Source organism: Falco cherrug, chromosome Z (assembly GCF_023634085.1).
Source record: "Falco cherrug isolate bFalChe1 chromosome Z, bFalChe1.pri, whole genome shotgun sequence".
Lineage (NCBI taxonomy): Eukaryota > Metazoa > Chordata > Aves > Falconiformes > Falconidae > Falco > Falco cherrug.
In genome coordinates, this window is record NC_073720.1 from 32,933,088 (window position 1) to 32,942,576 (window position 9,489).

The following is a 9,489-nucleotide window of genomic DNA, read 5'->3' on the forward strand; positions in this document are numbered from 1 at the left end:
TGTTCCTTTATTGTTTAAGATCAGAGATATTTGACAGTAGTCCTTCCAGATAACTTAGTAACTGGCTTCTAACAATAGTCCAAACTCCTCTCCCCCATGTCAGTTTTCCTAGACCTGAAGCTGAATTATGTTTTACTTGAAGGACTAATGTTTACAAGAATTCCAGAAGTAGAGTTAGTGTCTAGAAAAGTTAAAGGAACTGAAGAAAAAAACAAAGAGTTAGGCACTGAACCTAAACAGAGAACAAAGGTTTGTTTTGAGCTTTTATTGATCATTTCAGAAAGCAAACAGGTTTCTTGGCAGTAACTGAGTGACCTGTGTGATATCTGGCCAGTGTGAATTAATTCCTTCTTACCTTATTTACATTATTAGCAACTGAAAACAGGGTCACTGAAGTTGGTGTGTTACAATGATGAAAGCAAGCACAGAAATTACAAGATTTCACACTGAAATGATAAAGTGACTTCACTCATAGAAGTCCAAAGAATACTTTAAGACAATATGTATTTGAGCACAGAAATAAAAGTCTGCCAGAATATAGCCACTATCAATGGGCAAAAATAGCTTTATCTTTTGTGATGCTTTCAAACGGTTTATGGTAACCTCCAATTGATGAATTTCAACCTTACTTGATTTTTTGGGAGCTTTCTGAATGAAGGCTGAGGGGAGCTGTGCACCCACTTCATATCTGAACAGAAAATTATCTTCTCACACACTTCATCTGATCAAGCATTAAACTGTGATTGAGCTACTTCACACTTCTGCTGCTTTCATGATGTATGGAACCAGAAAAAAGGACATAGAAGCTTTGTTCTTCAAAGAACTCTCGGTATTTTCTATGATCACTGTATTTGTGGTAAGAAAAAAATATTTTCTTTGAACAGCAGACTTCTCATGCTTCAAAATCCAAGACCTGTTCTTTACTCATCGTATGTCCATGATGTATATCATGTAGAAAAGGAAAAAGGTATTCTGAATAGTATATTGCTGTTCCCAGGCATAGTTTTGTCTGGGTTTGTCTTCTGCCTTTTCTTGATTATGTGATAAAAGATGCATAAGCCCTAAGATTTTCGAAAGATATTTCAGTACATTAAAGATAGATGTAGATTTGTCAAAACACTTAATCATCCTACTGTCACCAATGTGATTTCTAAAAGCACCTGTGTAGGTGTTCAGGTGCTTTTCCAAGCATCCTAATTCCTTTGAAAGTACAATCTGCAAGCCGTATCTCAGAGTTCAAAATTAAAGAGGTGTTGCCATGCCTAGACAGATGTTAATGACATCAACAGCTAACCTGAGATTTATTATGGAGGCATCTTAATCAAGAACATCTGATCCTTCTCTTGGGACTAGGACTGATGGGAGACTTACAGTCTCAGCTATTGCAGTTCTGATGATGTGTGTGTGAATATTGCTTCCATGGATATAAAGTCACTAGTAAACATTAGCTTTATTTATGGAATGGTATTTCTTAATAAAGTTGCATCTGGAGGCCTTTAAGCTAGAGTTGACTGTTGTATATTTACTTGTGCCAACTGTGAAGTGTCAGTCCGTAATATGAAATATTTACTATCTGAGGCAAACGGTAATAAAATGGAAAGAAAAAAAAAAAAACTCAAGCAAAATTAAACCTCTCTTGACAATACACTCAATTACTGTCAAAAGACTTAAAAGTATTTAACCTTTAATGTATGAATATTTGCCTGATATTGATTTATTAGGAATTTCAAGCTAAGAAAATGTGTGGTATTTCAGTTTGTTGATTGCCTTCAAGGATTTTCTTTGCAAAGGCCAGCTAGCTAGGGAATACCTCTTTCCTTGCAATGGCTTGTCAATTATAGGTAAATGCACACACTGGAAAAGCAGAAGCGTTCAGAGCAGGGGCAGGAAACTACTGACTTGTTTTGTGGACCAGAACCTTTCTACAAGGGGAGAATGAAGGGGTATGAATAGACAGAATACATGGTTTACAAACACCTACATAATGAAAATAAATAGAAAAGCATTTTCCAAGGCATGGGTCCATAAACAATTTATTAACTCATAGCAGAGGGAAAAAAAAGAACAATATTTTCAAAGTGCTGTCTTGGGATACCACCCAGAAGTCCTCATTGTATCATGGTTAATTTCATATCTGTGTAAGTGGCTTTCCTTACATAACACTGTACACAGGAAAGCGGAATTTGATTTCTTAAATACTCTCTAGCTGGATGTGGAATTAGGACTGAAATGAATCAATTTCAGTCACAGCATATTAATCTCCAAAATCCTTTTCATATTACAGCTAAATGATAATTTAAAAATATTAATAGATTTTTAGAAGCACAGAAGATGCATGATCTTTCTCTTTCTACTTATCTAACACAAATATTTAACATTCAGTCAAAGGTATTTATATCAGTTTTATATCAGAATAAGAAAGCTGGATAAAAAAACTGACTATTCTCCTTTTTTACTCTTAAAAATGGGAAGTCTTGGCAATACCCTAACAAATTTATAGGCACAAAAAAGTAGCCATTAGACCAATTTAGACAATACTGTGTGACTAATGTGTAACACAAAATAAAAAAGCAACAGAAGTTGCAGTCAGAATCTTTATTTTCTGACAGTCTAGATTTTAACTTGCTGTAATTCCTAGTCTTCTACCTCAGCGACACTGAACAATTGTTCATTGTCAAATTACAACATTTTCCGTTATTGTCAGGTCGATAGGAAAGTTATCAGTGTTTTCATTCACTAGCTTCATTAGTAGACTCCTCCAGAAATTTAATCCTGTGTGGTATTTCAGCATAAACTTGAACACATAGGCTTTGAATTTGATAGTCCAGAGATGAGTAAACTGACTGAAGCATGCAGACGGGGCTCAAATTACTTAGATTATTTATTTTCTTACAGTTTTTGAAGAGTTTCTTAACAATAAAGAGGCAGAAAAGTGAATATTTCAACTCCAGAACAGACATTCATAAAGAAAATGTAACATTATTTCCATGAACATGCTACACTTCAATCCCATTCTTCTCTCATACATATGTTATGGAGGTAGTCTTAATCATTATTCTTAATCATTAATGTCATAATAAATGCAATAACTCTTCATCATATACACATTACATCTTACTCCTAAAAGTATGTCTTAATGTTACTCTTTTAAAATCACTGCAGGACTCTGCTACTGCTGAAGAGAGTAGTTTTATTAATGTGCAATGACAGCACTGTCAGAATTATGCCCAGACTGATTCAGATTAGTTCATAAAAGAGTATCAGACCTTCTAATAAGGGTAGTGTGTCAGTATCTGTGTAAGTGGTCTGTATTAGTTCTGGCAGCTGAATTGCACCTGTGAGTGATAAAATGGTAATTGTACCATATTATCAGCCTGCAACACTGACATTAACATGTCACACCACTATACCATTACATGGATTGAAAGGCAATATTTGTCTTTGATTTCTTTTTAGTTTTTAACAGAGAGGATATTTTCTGTGCAAGACATATAACATAGAATGCTGAAGGAGGAATATTTTCTCTATTATGTTTACTTTATGTTTTTCTTTATGTAAACCTGCTGTACAGCCTTCTCAACAAAAGCATGCATGACATGTCCAGAGAGCACTGTTCATCCACTAAAACAAAATGAAGATATGTGATTTTTCCTCTGTCTTTCACCATGGTAAACTCATTGCTAACTTCTGCTACAGCGACTCAGACATCTTCACAGCACCACTTCAGGCATTTAAGCACTTCTATTTTCAAGTCTGGATCTCAGGTCATTACATATCTCCAGGAAGAGCTGCACAACCCAGACTTTTTAGCATAGGGCTAGCATCAGTGTTGCCAGCTATCATCTGTTATAATTTCACCTTGTCTTATAGTTTTTCTGGAAGCTGTCTTCAGTAAATAGTCATTCCTACCTAAGGGAATGTTGTTTGTTAGTACTAGAACTTAAAAAAAAAAAAAAAAAAAAAAGAAAAGAAAAGAAAAAAACAACTATGTCCACTCTGAAAACATTCTCAGCTTCCCTTAAGTCTTACCATTTTCTGTGCATTTAGAGATTAACTGCTTCAAATGCTTCTGTTATTCATGTCCTTGTGTTTGCATCACTCTGCTATTTCAGCTCACTGGAAGTTTTACTTTCACCCTCTTCTCTTCTGTCCCTTCTCTCCAGACAGTCTTAACCATTTAGTTTTTCTGTCTCTTTCCAGCCTCTCAGCTTCAGTAATACAGCTATGTAACTATGCAATATCTTCAGCACTGAAAACATGGCCGGTTTTTGCAATTGTTTTTTTGTAAGGTGGCTTATTTACATCTACTGTTTCTCCATTAACCCCAAATAACATGACAGGCACTGCCTCTTCAGCTAGTTTTGACTCTTTTATTTGTGACTCTACAGGCATTGTACAACACATTAAAATCTTTTCCCCCTGCAGAGTTATCTTTTCTGTTTCTAGTTTTAGCATTACTTTCTTCTGGGGAAGTATTTCAGAGGAGCAGACTCAGTTGTCTAAAGAAAATGGATTTTTCTACCCCATCTCTTGGCTGCAAATTCCTTCCTTTCTGCAAAATTGTCGATTGAAGATGATAACTGTCAAAAGATGTTTTTTTTTAACCTGAATGAATCTTGACATGCTATCAATATCATGTGGGATCAGAAGTTTGTATTGTTTAACTTAGCATATATAAAGGACAGGAAGAAACCTCTTGCAGATGAAATAAAGCTAATTATTTATGTAAATGTATTAAAAAAAGAAAATTTATTAAGAATTTTTTTTTACTTCCAGAAGCATACAGTAAAGAACTAACCAAAAAAGCTTGCTTCAGCAAGCATATACGTGGTGGTATGGCAAGGGAACAAAATGGCTGCCAAAATACCTCAACACTACCACCTAATAGCATCATACTACAAGGAAGAGCACCTTCTTACCAATGCTTGCTTTTCAAGTTACATTATTCTTTAAAACCATTCTTTAAGAGACATTGTGTTTCTGAGCCTGCACACTGACATTGAGCTCAGGGTTTGTGCAGAACAGCTTATGAGACCCCAAAGGATGACTGTGCTGAGCGAGGTAAAGTGATGACACTTCCTGCTGAATCGACTTCATTCTGATCCTATGAGATAGTGGCCTTTCTTCCAAAGAGGCTCTTCTTTTGGTTTGAAACAAGTGGAATTGTAATGATTCACATATTAGTGTCACAAATTCTAAAGATTTACACAACAATATAGCACAATAATAGTCTCATTTTCCCTCTCCTCCAACATTAAAAAATGAGGAATAGGCATGTATATTAACCCTACTATTTTGGACACTTTCCAGATTGGATAATTGCATTCTGTCTACTAACAATTCTCCTGCAGTTTCAATTAGATACAACGTTCTTTTTCACTATCCTGAGCGCTTGTGCAGTTTTGCTGTTCACTGTTCAACAGCTGCCACATTTCACTTAGGAGGTGCTTGCATTTCAGTATTTAATGAGATGAGCCTTATAACCAGGCTTTCAATTAGCTGCCTTGTGACTTTTAGACTGCAATCTGTGTCAGAAAAATTAGATGCTCTGGGAAGGTAGAATTTATCAGAAAAAGTTCAGACCACTTAGGAAAGGGTCAGATGGCCTGTATAACACAAAGATGCAGAGCGATCCTGAAAATCAGCGTTTCTATCCACTGAAATAAGCAGTAGGCTAGGTAATCACAATCACGCCAACTTTCTTCTTTGAGTATGTAGAATTATTTTTTAATATTTGTTCTAATCAATGCATTCTGTGCAAAATGGAACAGTTTGTGTAAAGAAGGCCAAGCATACTCTCAGTCCACAGCTGTCAACATCTCCAACTTTGTCTTCTGGAAAAGGATCAGTTGTGTGTGAGTTTCATCAGAAGAAACAGAGAATTGTGACATCTTTATCATAACGTGAGTGAATATTCTCTTTCTAGGCATAGCTGGAGTGGGAGGGAGGTGTGATTGTCATTGCTATGTGTTGGCAAAAAATAATGACCCTAACTAGAAGAAAGGTCTCAGGAATTTTTGGATGAGATCTATAGCAAAGAACTGAAGAAGATACTCAGCTACATGAGTTGGAAAAACATTGTAATATTGGAGAAAATCCGCCATAAAAAATGCATTTATCCTTATAATTACTTATATTCCAGCTACAGGTAGTTTCTCAGTGTGGTGTTTGCAAATTTTACTGCTTAGCTCTCTACACAAATGTACAGGTGACCTAAAGGAGGATTCAGAGATTCAAGAGTCAGATTTGAGCACTCAAGATTCAAATTCAATCACTAAAAACTGATACAACACAGGGATATTAAAGGCCAAGTGGTGAAAGACTGACATAGTTTCCAAGTCCACACTGGGACACAGCATTCAAGCTAGTGATTCAAGGCTTTTAACTGAGATTAAGTCCTGTTTGTCACACAACAATGAATGCCCACTAGCAGTTGTGCCACATTCTATGCACTCCTGAAGTAGATTTTTCACTTCAGTTTCACCTGGAAGGTATTCATTTTGCAGACCCAGGACACAAAGTGAACTAAAGTCTGACCAGTGGACACACTTAGAAGATTCACTTTAAAAGCCTGGTCCAAACTCTAATGCTAATGTTAACACTGTGTTTGTAAAATGTTTTTGTAACCCAGTTTACCTGTAAATCTTAAAGTAAACAAAGCCAACATTACATTTGGACATGATGCAAATAAAAAAAAAAAGATAAATGGATGAGATATTAATTAAAGATCTCGTTGCTCAGACAGCTCTGGAAATAATATTTCTAGAATGCTGTAATTTCTTCACATGGTCAGTTCTATACACTCTAAAAACATCTGCAGAAGAAGCCAGCCATAAAAGTAACTGTGAGTTATTTACAATGTCAACAGATGACAAGATGTAGCAAAAGCTTATAATACAGCAAAACCCCAACAACAGATGGATTTTTAGAGATACCTACATAAATTTTGTAGCAAGATAAGCAAAGAAAAGGAGCACTTTTTCTTAAAACCTGTTGTGGTTTTACCCCAGTCAGCAACCCAGCACCACGCAGCCGCTCACTCACTGCCCCACCCCCACCCAGAGGGGTGGGGAGGAGAATCAGAAAGAAATGTAAAACTCAGGGGTTGAGATAAGAACAATTTAATAATATAAACAGAATTTTAAAAGGTAAAAACAACAATAACAATAATAATAATAACCATTATAATAGAAAGGTGGGGGAAAAGAATAAAATCCAAAGGGAAGGGAGAAGGGAAACCAAGTGATGCACAGTACAGCTGCTCACCACCCGCTGACCAATGCCCAGCCAGTCCCCCAGCAGCGATCCCCAGGCCCCAGCTAACATCCCAAGTTTTATATATTCAGCATGCCATCCCATGGTATGGAATACCTCTTTGGCTGGTTCAGATCAGCTGTCCTGGCTGTGTCCCCTCCCAGTCCCTTGTGCCCCTCCAGCCCTCTTGCTGGATATAAACATCATATATATATATATAAACATATAAACATATAAACATCACCCAGCAACAACCAAAACCATCAGTGTGTTATCAGCATTGTTCTCACATCAGAGCCAAACCCCAGCACTGTACTAGCTACTAAGAAGAAAGTTAACTCCATCCCAGCCCAAACCAGGACAAAACTAAATTATGTTAATCGAAGCATCAATATACTCAGATCTCTTAAGTTTTGATTGGCTACATATATTGATTTGTTCCTGCAGTTTGGTTGATTCATTTCCCTTTTTTACTTTTTAGTTCTATATAAAGGAATAATGGAATACTAACAACAGAAAGTATGTAAAGATGCAGATATGCAAGCAGACATTTCTTGGAGCAATTTGAGATATACATAATTTCACAGTTTATCCATTTATCTGGCCAGGTCTACCTTGGATTTTCATAATCAGTACCTAATAATATCACAAGATCTTTACTTGTTGTACAGCATCAACCACTATTGCTGAATTAAAATCTATCTAGTAAGAAATCAAATGTTTTGGGTGGGGTTTTTTTGTGGTTTTTTTTTCCTTTTCAGACAAAGAAATGTGCAGAATTGTATGTGATACAACGTATGTGATACAACAAAATGTCTATCAGAACAGTCTTTCATGTATTCCTGTGTGATACAAGTACCCTTGCATACAAAATTTATTTCATAATGTGTTGCATAAGGTTGAAATCTTCTTTCTTTTTACTAATCAGTTCACCTTTCAACAAGCTTTGTTAGATTACTGAATCATGACAAATGATTCTTTATATATGAGGATACTCACTTCACACTGATGAACTAACAAATTAAAATGTAATATGGAATGATGACACTAAGAATATTAGGGACAGTCCTTCTGATGTGGGGAAAGAATGCATAATTAAACCAAGATTTGTCCTTTAATTACAACATTATCATACTGATAATGCTGAATGAAATGTAGTTTTGAGGAATTCAGTGAAATAACATTAAAATGACAAGAAGCTATCACACATTTTTTGTCCCGAAGCAGCCATATTTCATTACACAGTACTGAAGGTTAGAAAGCAATCAAGTGTGTTTTGCCATCACTGTCTCAGGCTAAGGTAATTATTAGTTTGAGAGTTTCTTTTCCTCCGCCCCACCCCCTCTTTATTTTTTAACTGTGCTTACCCAAGAGGAAAATGAACACAGTACTTATCAGGACAATGCATACATCAGTGATAAAGGCAACAGACCATGGCTGGAGCCATAGGTTAGCTGCAAATCCATTAATGATTATAAAAAAAAAAATAAAAAAAAAATCTGTGAATCTAGGATATAGCTGAGTAGTAAGTGTACAAAAGTCATAAAAAATAACAATGTAATTTGCATTAGTATTGAATCAGAAAGGCTCTCAAAAGGCCAAGTAGCAGAGGTGAAAAATTATCCATAAGGGGACTGAAGGCAAACTTTCTAAAATAATAATAATGTCAAAAGTCATGTAGTTATTTGCACTCAGTCTGGAAAAAAATATTAATTTTTATAAAAAGCACTTTTTTTGCACAAAAGGATGATAACTACAAGGAGAAACACTAAAATATTTAAAAGTCCCTTAAAAGGTCTTACATGGGACAATGACTTTAACATGAAAGGGAAACTAACATTTAAGATTAAAGGTTGAAGATGATATATTAATATTAAGATAATTTGTACTATATTTTTTATTACTTTTAGTCTTGTTGATTCTTTTCTAAGTTCAAATTGTACGAATTGGGTTTTAGTAATTCTTATTTTAATTTCAGACCTTCCACAGACATCTCCATATGTTAAAGGTGGGCTTTGTTTTGCTTTTTTATTTATTAGATTTTAATACTTTGCAGTCTCTTTATAGTTTCATGAACTATGAAATATTTCTTTTATATATTACACTAAAATTTTCCATGACTAACTCCCTCTTGTGGTCAAAAGAAACTTATGAAGGAAGGGACATCATTTTATATGTAGTTATACTTGAAAAAAGAAAATATGCATTTACTTAGAAATCATATTTCCAGATGGT